The following is a 16,273-nucleotide window of genomic DNA, read 5'->3' on the forward strand; positions in this document are numbered from 1 at the left end:
GTCTGTTGCTCTCTTTAGAATGTAAATTTCTTGAGGTCAGGGAGTAACTTTACTGCTATAGCCCCACTGTCTAGCAGAGGGCATAGCCCAAAGTAAGAGGATAGTAGTAGTAAAAGTAGGAACCAAAAGATATTCCTTGAATAAATGAATAAGTGATCACTGACCTTGCTAAACCCCCAGAAGATGCAGATGTTAGCTGGGAGACGTTGAGGGGGTTTTGTCTGGTTCCTTGCCCCTACCTCGCCCCTGGTCTGGTCTGGTCATCTATCCTATTGTATATGCTCTTCTTCCCTTGCTCCTCTTCCTTGCATAAGGAGGACCCCCTCACACAGCACTGGCTCCCTGACGCGTGACATATACACTCAGGTAGAATTCATAGGGGTGACATGTTCATGCCCACATGCCCTTGCCATCTTCCCTTCTCCCTCTACTCTGCTGGCAGAAACTCAGATTGGCATTGCCCATTCCACATGGCCTCCTGCCAGCTCCAGGTTCTTGTGAAACAGGAGCTGGGCTGGTGCCCTGACCCCTATTGTGATGGATGCTATTTACTGTCTCTAGCAATAGAGGGGGCCTGGATTGAGCCAGACATGGCTCTTGGGTGGCCAATGGCAAACATCTGCAAGACAGCCAGGAGGAGGTCAGCCTGTGGGTAGTCTAGGCTCACGCTTGGGCTCTAGCTGGAACCAAGGGCTCTGGGCCAAGGCATAATCAAGCTCACTGAGTTTTGGGCATGGACCCTAAATGCTTGGCCCCATGAGCATTTGCTCCAGCCAAGTGCACCAGCCAGACTGTTGAGAGGCTGGTGGGGCTTCAGGGGTCACAGCTATTTCACACCATTGACCTTGGCTGCCCCAAACACAACTGCAGCCTCTCTCCTCTTAGCTAAGTTTCCCTCCTCCCTTAGCTAATGACTTCCAGACAGTGCCCTGTGCTGGGCCAGGCCAGTGGTGGGTACGGCGGGTGGGCTTCCCAGAGTTCCCTGGGATTAGGCTTTATTATGAACTGCAGAAAAGGGCCCAGTTCAGGACAATATCCACATATAGACATGCACACATATCCTCTTAAATGTCTGGACACACACACGCACGTGTGGGCACTGGCACACGCATGTGCTCGGACAAGTGTGGGTATTTGTTCCCTTCTAGATAAACACATGTGAGCACACGTATATATGCAAGTGTAGACTGAGTACCCCCGGACACTCTCCCCACACACTTCATTCTCCCCCAGTGTCTTCCTTGCTTTGGAGCCAAAATGCTAGGACTGGACTGTTTAAAGCAAATCCAAGTGTGCTTTACCCCCTGCTGGCTCTGACGATGGGCTTATAAAAATGAAGTGGGAACCTCCGCAGCTGTGGGCAGTAAATCCTGAAGCGCCGAGGAGGGCAGCGTTACCTGCCTTCTAAGCTCATGGGGGGAAGTTGGGGCACTGATTACAAGTGCCTGCAGAGCTGGATGGGCAGTGGGCCAGCTTCTTGGCCTTGGGCGCTGCCTGCTAGCCTAGCCCCGGCCAGCTGTCACCCACTGACCTCTGGGGTCCAGAGCCCCAGAGCCCACGGGGTGTGCCAGGACCAAGAGAGGAGGAGAGAAAAGTGGAGGGCTGGGGGTGTGCAAGGGCTGGGGTGGGCAGAGTGAGCAAGACAGCCACGTGCTGCTAAGGCTGAGGGGAGCCCTTGCATCTGGAGATCAATTAGCATCAATTACTGACTTCATTTAATTGTCGTCCAAGATGAATTTGTCATTTTTAGCTGAGAATTAATGGGAGACCTTCACCTCTCCCTGGCACCAGCCGCGGAGCCAACAGCGGTCACCTCAGCCCGCTAGGAGCCCTGAATCCTGCTTGGGGATGGGGCCAGGCAGGGGCAGGCAGCTAGTGGGGCTTCTGCTCTCTGGGCAAGCTCTGGCCTGCCCCAGGCCCAGCCAGCCTGGCCCACTGTAGCCCAGGGCCAAGGTGGGGGCCGTGAGTCCTGCGGAGCAGTTCTTTGTAGCCTCTGGCTTCAGCCAGAAATTAATTTGCTGGGCTGAGCATGTTTACCTTTTCCCAGCAAAGCCGAGACAGTAAACAGCGGACCGGCGGCTGAAATTGAATTGATAACTGCATCAACGTGCCAGATAACGCCTAAAATAATACGCCGATAAGGAAATTCGATTTGATTTGCTGCTGCGCATCAGATTGGCCCCATCTGTAGCTGCCTGTAATCATTTTCAATTGCGTTGGGAAGCCTTATTTGTCCTTAAATATTTCTGTCATTTTTCATTGCTGGCGACAGATCCTTGGGCAGGTGGCAGGGGTGCGCTGCCTCTGTGGGCGCGGGGCGGCGGCCCGAGGAGGAGGGGTGGCGGGGACTTGCGGGGAAGGAGGCAGGGAGCAGGCAGCCGGGCGGTGACAGCTGTTCCTCCAATCAATCACGCTGTCGACAGGGAGGGACGACTGGCTGGCAGAAATTGAGTTTGCCTCACAGGGGACGATTGAGCAAATTAATAGCCCATTAGCCAAGCAGTGACCTGAGAAATGAAGGTGCAGGGGTTCCTGCTCACTCAGGCCGGCTGGGGTGGGGCAGGGCAGGAAGAGGGTTTGGGGAGGAGAGAACTGGGGAGGAGGTGTGGGAAGAGGAGGGAGGGACGTGAGGATGGGATGGGGAACATGCATGTGGGAGGTGGGCTGGGGAGTAGATGGTACTGGAGGAGCGATGTCAAGTGGGGGAGGTGGGCTAGAGATGCAGACAGTCCTAGGAGAGATGCTGGGAAAGGAGGGGATGGAGGAAGCTCTTGACCATCTTCCCATCACGCTCTCTGGGACTGAGTACCATGCCAATAAAATCCTCTCCATCCTCGCTCCCTAGATACTCCCTTTACTTCCTCTCTTCACTTTCCCGGAAAGCTGCTATATTCCCCAGAGACACCACTTCCCGGCAGTCCTCTCCAGTGCTGGCTGTTTTTCTGCCAACTCCAGGTTCCTCAGGCCAGGAGGTGGGGTCAGTGTCTTCCTTAGTGCTCACTGCCGCTTTCAGACCACTGCTTCTCCACCCATTGGGCTCTGAGCGCAAGTACCACGCTGCATCCCTCATCACTGTTATCCCCCTTCTCCACATCTGCCAAGGACTTTGACACTCACCTGTCACCCCGAGCCCTGTCACTGCCCTGACCTCCTCAGCTCCTGTTATTTTTTCCTGTATTCCACTTCCCCCTGGAGGACCTTGTCAACAACCTAAATTGCTCTGTGAAAGAACTCCCTCTCCCCCAGCCCTCTCATGGCCTTGTACCCATCACACTTGCTTCTCTCTCTCTATCCTCCTCCCACCTCCTGAGACCACTTACTCATGGATTCTAGCCTGGACCCCAGGGCGCATCACTGCAACACCCCCTTGTCAACATATTCAACCTCTTTACTTCCTTTGCCTTCTCCACAACCCAGCTAATCTCCTTTTTGTCTCAGACACACAGGCGGCTCAGCGCAGCTGGGGAAAATCACAAAACCACGCAGAGATGTGCCAATAAAAATTCATAGTTTCCAATCTCAGCACTACTAAGCAATCCTCTTCCATGCCCTTGGTCAGCTCTGTCTCCCCTTCCCACAGAGACAATCCAATAATATTTTACTGTCTCAAGTCCCCCTCCCCATCTTCTGTCCCTCTCTCTCTTTCTAGGTGGCGTCACTGCCTACTTCACTCAGAAATTTGAAGTCCTTAGGCACAAATTCCCTCAACTTCCAGACCCAAACTCACTTCCTTGTTTCCTCTTCCAGTTTCAGGGCAAGAGGTATTCACCATCCTGTTTTAGCTTAATCCCTTCTCCTGGACTCAGAATCCCTTTCCTGCCCACATTCCTCAGGAAGCTGTCCTGTTCTCCCCTCTCTCCTACGTCCTCCCCTTTCCCTCCTCATGCTTCCCTCCATCAGCATATACATCCTCTAGTCTCCCCCGTTACAACAGTATCAACAATGCATCCCTCTCTTTCTTATGGCACCTTGTAGCTAATGCCCTTTCCTTCTGCTTCCCTTTTCACCTAAGATGCTCCAAGGAGTCTTGCTTGCTGTCCATACTCCTTTATCTCCCAAGCACTTATAAACTCATTGCAGTCTGATTTTCATCCCCCTCACCCTACTCTCAATCAATCTGCTCTCAGTCAGATCCTTGATGGTCATCATTTGCCAAATATGATGGAACTGCAGCTATATTCATTTATTAATTCGATACATAGGTATTGGGTGTTTTCCATGTGTGAGGCACTACACCAAGGTCTAAGGATACCACGAAATCTATATCCTTATGGAGCTTGCAAAGCAGTGAGGAAGCATGCAATAAAATAATTTTACAAATAATTGTAACGTTGCAGTTGTGTCAAAGAGAGGTGAACAGGGTTATGGGAGCCTATAATATGGAGATTTGCCCTGCTCAGAGGAATCCAGAAAGGCTTCACTGAGAAAGAGACACAAGCTGAGATGTGATGGATAAGTAGGAGTTGAATAGATGAGGAGGAAGGGAAGTGATAACATTGATCAAATGCTTACCATGTGCCAGGCATTGTGCCATTCCTCACCACCCCCTTCATTTTATAAATGAGGACACAGAGGCATAAGAAGTTCTGTAACTTGCCATGGTTACCTGGTAAGTGGTGTTGCTGGACTTTCCACCCAGGCAGTGCTATAGTGGAGCCCCTGCTCTCAACCACTCTCCTTCCTCTGATGTTAGCTGTCATCCTCGCCATCATCCACTCCCCTCTCTGCACACTCTCAGCGTGATCTCTACTCTGGTTTCATTTCCTCAATTTGTACCTCCAGTCCTGAACCTTATGAATCACTGTACACCAGATTCTCTACGTGGATGTCCCACAGGCTCTTCAAGCTCAACGTGCCTGAAACAAGACTTATCTTCCTCTAGACCTGCCCTCCTCCTGTTTTTCAACTTCAGTGGCTGGCACCAGCACCCACAGAATTCCCTAAATCGGCAATCTGGACTCTTACTCTCGACTCAGGCCCCTACGTGCAGTAAATCAACATTGTAGCTGTTTTTACCTCCTAAGTACCCTGGAACCATCTTCTTTTCTGCAGTGCCCTCGTTCAGGCATCATCATCTCCAGTCTTTACTCTTAAGTTTCCTAATGCATCTCTCTCCCCTCTAATCCATTTCTATCTATCTCTACAGCAAGAAGGATATTCCAAAAACACAAATTGGATCCTATCATTCAGCTACTTAAGACCCTTCCTTGGCTCCCAAAGCCCACAGCATAAATCCTGAACTCCTTATCAGACAGTCTCTCTCCAGTCTCATATCCCTTCCAGCAATGCTGTGTGCTATGTATGGCTGGACAAGACCTAGCTGTTCACTTATAATTCTCACTGCCAATAATGCCCATGACATCCATCTCCCCATGGGCAACTTGTAACTCCTATTTATTCTTTAAGACCACACTCGGACAATACTTCCTCTCTGAAGATTTCCCTGATAGGGAATTCCTCTATTTCATGTTATATTTCTTATATGTCTACACCTTGATTATTGCACACATCGGATAATATTGCAATTATTTCTTTATCCATCTGTCTCTCCTGGTAGACTCTGAGCTCCTTGAGGGCAGGGAAATTATCTGACTCATCCTGGTACACTCAGGACCCTGAAGAAGGTCTGGCACAGAGTGGTAGTGACTGTTGAATGATTCAGTGACCCAGTTAATGGGAGGAGGACTTAAAGGGACAGAAGAGGAGGGAAAGATGGGGTGGGTGGGGGTGAGAGAGGTGGGAAGAGGGGAAGGAAGGCAATTGAGGTGATGCTGAAAATTCCTTTTGCTTAAATGAAGCCTGGCTTTCATGGTCAATGAGAGGCAGGGGCCCCAAGGGTTTCAAAAGGCAGAGGCTCTCAAAAGACAGAAGCTCCATAACTGCTGTCCCACAAAAATACCAAGTGTTCATAGACTTGGTGGGAAGAGAGTGGGCTGTGGCCACCAGACAGTAAAATCCCACGTCTGGAAGCACTGACAGACAGACATACCCCCCAGGACAGGCAGATACCCACGTGCTCAGGGAGGGTCCCCAGCAGCCTCCTCTGTCACAGGGCCCTCTGCGGCCTCTGTGCTGGCCTGCCACCCCACCCGGAACCCCTGGCTGCTCTTTCTCAGCAATTTCCCTACCCGAGAAAGCTCTAAGGGTTTCAATTACTGGCGCGTGGGATTTAGTGCCCTGGGCTTCTCTGACTGGAGGAGATTTATTTGAAGGTTTAGTGTCGTGGAGAATTCACGTCTTCACTCCCAGGAGCCCAGCTTCCGTCCTGAGCCCCTAAATCAGGAACCAAGATGGGCTATTGTCACTTACCGCATTAGCCTCGTTAGCGGACCAGGAGGGGTGATTAATAGCAATGCACACACAGCCATCCTGCTCGCTGGCTCTGCCGCTGCGCCTGACCTGGGGAGGGGGTGGGGAGAGGCTGAGCCGGCTCCAGGATAAGTAAGGAGACGGGCTAGAGCCCCCGCCCCTGCCAGGCAGGGCGGTCCCTGTGGCCCTTCCAGATCTGGGGACAGTTCAAAGGTTAGCAAGCCTAGCCAGAGACAGCCCAGCTGGAGGCCTCTGGGCCTAACTCGTGGAGGGGGCAAGAGAGTGGGTGTGTGTGGGAAGGCGGGAGGAAAGGGTGGGTGTGTTTATTTCAATTCCCAAGTGCTCTTTGAGTGCTTACTTACTACGGAGGCCAGTGGGCATGGGACACAAGGGCACATTGAGAGAGGGAAGTATGGGGGGAGGGGTGAATGATGGAGGTTTCTATGAGAGAGAAAGAGGGAGAGAGAGAGAGAGGTGTATCTCTGTGATGAGGCAGAGAGGAATACGTGTGGGAGAGGGGTGCATATATAAGGAGAGAGATGGTGGGAGAGAGAAGAGTGGTTGTGTGTTTTCTCTTTTTTCCTTTGTCTCTGCAAATTCTTCCCTCCATAATCCTGTCCCCCCAAAATTTTTGGAGTCAGGCTAACCTGGGTTTGGCTTTCAGTTTTGGGTACTTCATGCATTTATTTATCTGTTCATTTACCAAGTTGTTACTGAGCATCTACTGGCTTTTACCTTTCTGTGCCTCATTCATCTTACCTGTAAAACGGAGATTAATAGGGTGGTTATGATAACTCAGTGATGTAACTTATTAAAAAGTCTTGTAAGCGCACAGAATCAGGAGCCAGATGTGCCCTGGCACCAGGGGGGCGTCAGGACCAGAGGGGGGTCAGGAAATGGTAGTTAAAGAGCTAGGGCTCCTCTGCCAATCCTCTCTCCCTCTCCTCTTTCCACCTCTCTTCTCTCTCTCCATCACCCTCTCTCAGTCACAGCTGAGCCATAGTATTAATTATTAGAACCAATTGACTGTTTAGACTCTGATGTTTTAACTAATCACCACTAATGCAGACACTGGTGGGCAATCACAATCATTTAGTTCTCAGGCAAACCGCTCCTCAGAGCTGAGAGCAGACTAGAGGGGCATCCAGCAATAACTGAGATTTGGGAATGATGGGAGAGGGGATGACTGCTGCCCAGAAGGAGGCCCCTCTCTCGATCCTGGTGGCCCTGGCCCAGCAGCCTGGCACCCAGGGGGCCCTCTGGACCAGCCTGGTCCCCTGGGGCGAGTCTCTTGAGCCCTGTCCTGGAGGTGGGCTGGCTTCCTTCCCCATCCTCTTACTCCTCTGCCCTTTGGCCTTAGCCTCCTGCTTTAACTTAGAATTCTGTCGTGGGAGTCTCCTCCAGCAACCACCACCCTGGACCAGAAATAGTCCAGCGACTCCCCTTCCCTGAGTTGCTTTTCAATTGTTGTAGCTCCTAAAAGCCTGCTTCCAGGAAGAGTTGTTTAGACAAAGGTTCAAGTCCCACTGGGGCATCTGCTGGATGCTGATTGGGATGGGAAGCTGCACCCTGTCCATTTTGGCTGAGGACCTAAGAGAAGAGTGCAAACATGCGTTCTGTGCTGTTGAGTGTGGAGAGAACGCCAGGGCTGGGATGTGACCTGAGTTCTATGTGCCTGAGGACACTTGCTCACCTGTCCTGCCTTCTTCACACGGAGGCCCCAGAGCCTCAGCCTGCACATAGCCCTGCTCCACCCTGAGGCCCTGGCCCATCCTACACCTGCTGCAGCATTGCTGGGGAAGCCAGACCCCCAGAACTGTGGAATGCCAGCTTCAGGGTGGAGGCCAGGCAGAGCAGGACCATAGGGTCCAGATGTCCTGGAGGGGGCAGCCTAGATGCCTGTGGCCAGTAGGTGTCGCTGTGGCTCCAGCACTGGGAGGGGTTGTCAGGCAGGGGGCCCTGGAGCAGGCCGAGGGGCTGGGTGTCCTTTGGCCTCTCCCACCCCTACCTCGGGCCTTCCTGCTAGGAAAGCTTCCCCAGTGCTTCTCAAACTGGAAGTGTCTGTGGAACACTTGGGAGTTCATGTTAAAATGTAAATTCTCATTCCATAGCTCTGGAGCCCATCCCAGGGTTTTGCGTTTCTACAGAGCTCCTGGGTGAAGCTGATGCTGCTGGTCTGTGGACCACCCTTTGAGGACCGAGACCGTAACCTCTACGGCTCCCTAGTCGGGGGACACTGACTCTGCTCCCTTCCAAAGCCAATGCTCACCCTCACTCCTATTTCCTCAGTAAAGCTCCCAGACCAGAGGCCAAGGGTAACTATTAGGATCCCGTTTTTTTGGAGATGGGCTCAGCTGGATTGCATGAAGTAGGCAGTTTCTAGGGAAACCCTGAGGCAAAACCTAACCCCAGTCCTCTGAGTCAACTCAGCCCTACCTCCTAGCTCAAATCCTAAACGTCAATCTAAACTTGAATCAATCCTAATTCCCCCTAATAATCCCAGCTACCACCTTCAGAGCTATATCTCGATGCCAACCTCAGCCCAGTTCTTGTGCCCCCTTAAGTCCAGCACTTGTGCTACTCGTTGCTTCAGTTCTATCCCAAGACTGAGTGTCCTCTCTGACAACCTCCAGGTCCTCTGCTATCCTTTCTTCTAGATACCAGCCTGAGCCAGGACAGCGGGGCGCTAGGATCGGTGGACATATGCCTCCAACAAGCTCATCCAGACCTCAGCAATGTTCAGGCATCTGCCCCCAGGCAGAGAGAAAAAGCAATTCAGCAGTCCGGTTGAGAATAGGCATCCCACACTCTTCCTGGAAGGCCCCTTGCTGTTGGGGTAACGTGTCTTACCCCATGTTTTCTGTTCTAAGGGCTCCATTTCCTGGATGTGGGGTAGGTGGGGAGGAAGCATGTACACTAGCCCAACCCTGACTGCAGGTGAACAGGGAGGATGTGTGTACGTGTGTGTGAGTGTGTGGGGTGAAGTGAAGAGAACGGTGAGTGGTGGGGTAGGGCAGGCAAAGCACTCTCCAGGGCTTCTCTTCTAAATCAAGTTTTCTCTAAGGAGACTTCCTCTTTCCCAGCCCCGTCTACTCTCTGGCCCTCCTGGGCACAACAGAAGCTGATTCTTGCAGGGGTGATAGTTATGTGACCTGGACTATAAGGATTTACCCCTTCCAAGTCTGACATGTTGTGATTTTTTAAGTAGGAATGCAGTTTTAAATAGGAGCAATTTGGCCTTGCCCTGGTGGGCTACACACCGTGACCCACTCCCCAAGTCTGTAGTAGAGGAGGTGGGTCCAATCAGAGAAAAACCATCTCTCACACTGAGGCGTCGTGTAATAAAAAAAATACTCCTGCATGTACCAAACCCTTCTGCCTTTAAAAAGCACCCCCCCACCACCAACTTACAAATATCTCTATTTAGGAAAACAGTCTCTGAATTTATAAAGTGCTTCTACATTTACAAAATATCTCTATAGTTTCACAAGTCACTTTCTCATCAACCATTTAAATAAAAAAGATCCCTTGAATACCTTGGGAAAGTTACTTAACTTCTCTGTACCTTAATTTTCTCATCAGTAAAATGGAAAGACTAAAAGTACTTATTTCACAAGGCTACGCTTAAGTTATTCGAATAGTGCCTGGCACGTATAAGCCCTCTTTGTCAAGTGTTCGCTATTATTATTATTAATATCCTGGGATATTAAGCACCTTAGATAGGGACAGCTTCTTTAGATAGGGAAAGGTAAAAGTACTTGTCTGTTGCTAGTAAGCTTAAAAGTGAAACTTTTGGCTCCTATAGTCCAGTGCTGTGTTCTGTCGACTACACTAAAAACATCTGGCCAAAGTAATCCATATCAGGAAGCAAAGACTGACTGCGTAGGTCTGTAGGTCCAACGGTCTCCTGCCCACTGCGAAGTCTAGTGCATGGGAGGGAACAGGCAGGGGGGGCCTCGTCTCCCTTTGTTGAATTGTGGGAATTAATGGGGGTCTGTGTAGGGGGAGGAGACTGGGTAGGTTCTGTTCCTGGAACTGTTCTGTGGGTGCCTACTGGGCTTCCATGACCCAGAGGAGACACTTACCAGGGCAGCTCTGGACCCAGTGCCCCCACCAGAAACATCTCCTCTTCCCTCAAGCTTGTGGCCTCCTCATCTCTTTCCACATTGGCATCCCCTCCACCTGTGCTCTCTGCATTCTGTCCTGGTGGCTCAGTCGTAGGCAGAATCCCGGGGCCAGGGCTGAGCTGAAGGTAGGGAGCGGGAGTTAGGGAGGAGCCTGGGAAGGTGGCACATGAGTTCTGGGGTCAGACAGACCTGGTCTTGAAACCCAACTTTGCACTAGTAACCATGTACCCTTTGGTACCTTGCTCTATCTGAGTCTTCATTTCCTCATCCCTAGAGACTGAGGATGATAATACTGGCACCCAGGTTGCTTTACCAAGTGAATGAGAAGAGTGTGCAGAACCTGAAACCCAGAGACTTGCACAGAGTAGGTCTTCGCATGTCTTCCTGACCTGCTGGGGAGCATCTGTGGGCCTGGGAGTGCAGGCGGACCAGGAGCCTTGGGAGGCTCTGCCCAGAGGCTCTAGAACCCCTCCTTCCGGGCAGGCCTAGCCCTCCCCCAGGCATAGCGGTCAGCGGTCATCAGGACAACACAGGCCAGTGTCATGAGGAAGGCAGCTGCGTGGGGGGTTGGGTTGGAGGTTATGTGCAAAGAGGGCCAGAGACAGCGGGGCAGCCGGGAGGCCTGGCCAGGCACAGCCTGGTACCAGCTGCGCCATGGGCCTCTGAGCCCAGCCTCAACCAGCAGGCCCTGGCTGAAAGCCACAGCCCCAGGCTCCCGTGTCCTAGTTCTCAGTTCTAATTGTGGAGCGGGGCTGAGGCAGGATCTGGGTGAAGACTACCCTGGCTCAGGCTGGAATGCTCAAGGGAGACTCTGCCCTCTCTCCTTCTGTCCATTGGTCTGTCCCTTCCTTTCTCTTTCTCTCATTTTTATCATGAGCAGTTCCAAACTTAGTCCTGAAACACCCTCAAAGTTTGGGAGCCAGTGCTCTGGGGGTTGTGGAGAGAAGTGCAGCCCAGGCTCCAAAGCTCTCAGGCTGGGCACAGCAGATACCACTACGAGGCTGAAGTGAGAAGGGCTAAGGGGGACAGTGAGGTCGCAATGTGCAGGAGTGGAGGGCTTCCTGGAGGAGGGGGCGCCAGAAGTCTGGAGTGTAGGATGGCAAAAGAAGGAAGGGTGGAGCCGTGACCAAGACAGAGGCTGAGAGACAGCCCAGCAGGGCTAGTGTGTGGCTGGAATAGAAGGCGGATGGAGGGAATACTGGAGTCTGGGAGATAAAGGTTGCTGGGGGCTCCCCTGATCCTTTGTTCTGTAGGCATTAGGGGCCCAGGGTGCGCTGTGAGGCAGGGATAACACGGCCTTGGCATGTCAGAGCCAGGAGGACTCATAGACCCTCTCCATGTTATTGAGCCCTCTCAGCGTTTAGACAGGGAACTGAGGCTGGTGACTAGAATAGCCCTTTGTGGAAGGGCATGTCTCAGCCATGTCTGTAACCACACCCTAAAAGCCGGTCCTGGCCCAGCACAAAGTGGCCTGAGCCCTGTGCTTGGTGAGGGAGCTGGGATTATTACCCCCATTTCACTGACCGGGGAACCCAGACTCAGAGGAGTCAAGCGAGATACGGGAAGTCCCACCGCCAGCACATCATGGAGCGGGGACCTGAAGGGCCCGGTTCCTCAGCAAGGCCTGCGGGGCGCTCCCGTGGAGACCACTGCGTGCCCAGCCAGCCTCCTGCCTCACCGCTTCTCGCCCTCACACTGATGCTCTGGTCACACAGAATTCCTTCGGTTTTTCAACTGGGCCATTTCCTCTCGCCTTTGGGCTTTACACTTTGTTTCCTCTGCCTGGAACACCGCCTTTCAGAGCTCAGCTTCAAGGTGAGCTCCTCTAGAAGCGGTACCCTCCGGACCTTTGGGTTCTGTGTCCCCATAGCCTCCTGGCCTCACCTGTCACACTGTGATTACACAGTACTTCTCTATTTTCTCAGCAGGCCTGGCGCAGTGGATGATGTCAAACGAGAGAATGAGCGGAGGGGTGGCTACCGCCCACCCCGGCCTTCCTATTCTCTGCCTCTGGTGTCAGCAGCATCCCTCCCCATGGCCCCCTGAGCTAGCAGCCCTGGGAGAGCGGCTGGGCTCCAAGAACAGAGATGGTGCTGATACGGCCCTGGGCCTGCTGGGAGCAAGCATTCCGGAGGGGGCTGGTGGAGAAAGCAGAGACTCACTCGAGTTCAAGTTCAATGCAAGACGTAGCCTAGAGCAGGTAGTCCTCAGGGCCACGGTGGAAGGCCCTATTGGGTTGGGAAAGCACCAAGGAAGAGTGGGGCTCCTAAAGGCTGGGAAGGGGTCATTGAGAGGAAGGCCCCAATGGATAGGGAATACCCAGCTTCATGGAGAGCAGAGGACTGTAAGTCTGGGAGCAGGGGGACATGTGGGAGCAACGACGGACAGAGGAAGGCATTCAGCCCCCTAGCTAGACTCCTTGTCCAGCAGGGCCTGGGCTGCCCGCCCTACCACAGGCATCATGTTGGTGATTGTCCGAGGAGTCTGGCCCTTCTAACATGAAGAGTGGATGAGCTGGGATGTCATAAACCATGCCTGAGAGTGCTAGCATCAGGTGCCTGCTCCCCAGCTTAGGGCTTCCCACAGGAAATGCATTTTCCGAGGACCATGCCGCATTGGAGGGGCCAGCACCCTCACGGTCACAGAGCCACACACAGCGGCCCCATTGTGCTTTGTCCATCCTGGTCATACCTCGGTCCTCATATCTGGCTTTGCCTTGGGCCCATGACCTTCACCTGTTTCTCCTCCAGCACTTTGCCTCTTAACTTGCACCAGGGTTCACAGCCTGCACACTTATTCTTGAAGCCTTAACTTAAACCAACTGATTGTGTGCACCCCTTTTCCCTGCACTATACCCCCACCAGACAGGGAGCTCCCTGGGGGCAGTGGTCTGATCTTAGAATCATCTTGTTCTTTCTGGTTCCCAGTGTAGATGTTGTTTTTAATATATATTAAATTTAACTATTGGGAGAGACAGAGAAGTGTAAGACACAGGGATGGGGATTTTGACGTTTTTAAACCTGTTTTGTCACAGGTAAAGAGGAGACAGTAATCCTGTCACCTGTGACTCTTGAGAAACATAAGTGAGATTAAGGTTGACATTACTACACGTTTAGGAGGTGGATATGCTTGTTATCTCTATTTCACAGATAAGCACACTGGGGCTCAGAAAAGCTTGATGACTTGTCCAAGGTCGCACAGCAGTGAAGTGGAGGGGCTGGGATTCACATGAATGCTCCCCCCACTGTACCACTCTCTCCGGCTTCCTGGGGGATGTGAGGTTCCGTTGGAGGTCAGGATGTGTAAGTCATGTCAGGGAGTCAGGAAAGGCTTCTTTCCTGGGTTTAGAGTTCAACCTGAAGCACCCAGCCCGGCAGAGTGAGCCAGAAAGGAGAAATAGTGGGAAGAGGCATGCCTGAAGCCAGGGGACTCTTCAGGGAGAAGACGTGGCCTTGTCCTCTCCTTATACATTCTGGGAGAGGAGGCGGCCTCAGGCACCAGAAAGGCAGTGTGAGGGCTGGTAGAGAAGTGCATGGTGGTGAGGGAGGCCTGAGGTCACAGGGTCTGAAGGTGGGAGAGCCATAGGAGATGGCTGGCAGAGGTGACTCCGTCCTGCCCCCGTACTCTTCACACCCTGGTCCCCCAGGCAGGGATGGGGATTGGCCACCTGCCACCCTCCTCACACCTGGGCTGGGACCTGGCCCCTAGGCAGCCCTAGGCTCCAGACACCTCTGCCCCCTGGCCCGGCGGCAGGCCCAGCTGGCTCACCTTCTCAATCAATACTGCGCTCTTAATGGGCCCAGCCACCAGCACCAACCAGGGGCATTAAATGTTAATTATATCTATTTGGATTTGAAAAATTTTATTACTCCAGTTAATTATGGCTGGAGTCATAAAAAGGTTTCAGAGTGAAAGGGCTGCCTTATTGGGGCCACTTTCCCCAAGACAGATTGGAAAGGAAAAGAAGAAATAAAAGCATCTGGCTCAAAGGGCCGGGCGCTCCGTATCCACCAGGCTGGGAGCCCTGGGCTCAGGACCCACATCCTCCAGCTTCAGGTGAGCCTGAAGTGCGGCTCACCCGCCCACAGTGCAGGGGCCCAGAATACTGGAGAGGCCAGTCCTGGGAGGGCAGGGCCGCGGCCCCAGCCCCAGTGTGAGTGGTGCTGTCAGTAGAGAAGGGTACCCTGCCAGTGGAGGCTGCAGGGAAACTGCAACCCTGCTGAGAACAGACAGGCTCTTTGCGATCTGGGATTGCAGGATATGCCCAGGGCTCCCCTCCAAGTGGTCCTAATACTGGGAACTCCTCCATCCCAGCACCCCACCCTGGCCTGGCCCCACCCAGCTGTCTGATTGCTTCCTGCTGGGTCGCTTATGATTCACGGGCCTGACCTTGGGCTATAAAGTGTTCACTCTAGCGGGCACAGAGGCAGGATTTACAGCCCTGGGGTCAGCTGTAGGCAATGACACACACAATAGCTGACGCACAAGGGTGCCCCATTCCCGGCCCACACATAACTCTCTCTTGCACACACAGGTACACACACACACACACACACACACACACACACATCTTGACAGAGACAGGAATGCCCATGCATGCCTAGGAGCTATCTGCCTCACGCATCTGGTAATGGGAGTTCCATTTGTGGAACAAGTGCTGTGTATAAGGTGCTTTAAAAGCATTTGTCTAAGCCTTAACGCTGATCCTGTAAGGTCGAAGCTAGCGTTACTCATTTTATAGAAGAGGACGCAAGCTAAGGCTCAGGCAGGTTAAGTGATTTGAGCACATGTGCCCTACAGGAGAACCAGCTCTACAGAGAACCCCACATGCCGACTGTTAGCCAGGGAAATAGTAATTCCACGGGAGAGCTGGGCTGCAGCAGCCTGGAGGGGGTCAGAGAGGCCAGACCATCCTCTCTGCCTCTACCCCATCCGAGGAGCTGGAGGCTGGTTCAGAGGGAGAGACAATCCTCCGGAGGCAGACTTGCCCCCCTCTTCACCCTGCAAGGTGGTAGAAGGGGGAATAAAAACCAGGAGAGGAACGCCTTAAGCCAGAAACGAGATTGGAATTCCAAATTGCGTAAACTTTTAAAAAGCAGAAGTAATTGGGACTTAGCAGGGGAATTTGCCCATATTGTTCAGGTTTCAACTACCCATCCAAGAAAGGATATTTGACAAGGTATAGCTGGTAGAGATTGGCGGGGGTAAAGATTTCAATTTGTACCTCTCAAGTTGACCTACTCAATGAACTGTTTTTATAATTATTGTTGTCACTATTACTCTGTTGCTGAGACGACCACGTAAAAGGAGTCCCCCCCACTCTTCTCTTCAACTCAAATGCCATTTCCCTCTACTTGGTTCCTTCCATCTACCAGGCCTCAGAATCTCTGCCTTTCCTCCAAAACCAGTGCCTACTGCCCTCTAGAGCCGTTCCCACTGTCCTTGGAGGGGCTTCACCCTCACATCTACTCCTCTGACTCTTGGGTGTTGCCCTTAGGTTAGTCCTTTCTCTTCCCCTTTCAAACTTGTGTGTAACTTCTCTCTTAAAATGGCCAGCCCTGGGACTTCCCTGGTGATCCAGTGGGTAGGACTCTGCACTCCCAATGCTGGGGGCCTGGGTTCAATCCCTGGTCAGGGAACTAGATCCCACATGCCGCAACTAAGAGTTTGCATGCCGCAACTAAAGATCCCGCATGCCGCAACTAACACCTGGCACAGCCAAATAAATAAATAAATAAATATTTAAAAAAATAATTAAAAAAAAAAAAGGCCAGGCCTTCCCTTGATCTTGCTGCTCCCGGTCCCTCCCTCATCTTCTTCCGTCTTCTCATCTGCCT

At 52.4% G+C, this 16,273-nt stretch overlaps 1 protein-coding gene across 3 annotated transcripts in view; it reads right to left on the minus strand.

Moving 5' to 3' along the window:
- RNF220 (ring finger protein 220) overlaps positions 1–16,273 on the minus strand; it is a 216,777-nt gene that overhangs the window by 45,468 nt on the left and 155,036 nt on the right. The window lies entirely within an intron of this gene.

The sequence above is a fragment of the Balaenoptera borealis genome, assembly GCF_965194805.1.
Source record: "Balaenoptera borealis genome assembly, chromosome: 1".
Lineage (NCBI taxonomy): Eukaryota > Metazoa > Chordata > Mammalia > Artiodactyla > Balaenopteridae > Balaenoptera > Balaenoptera borealis.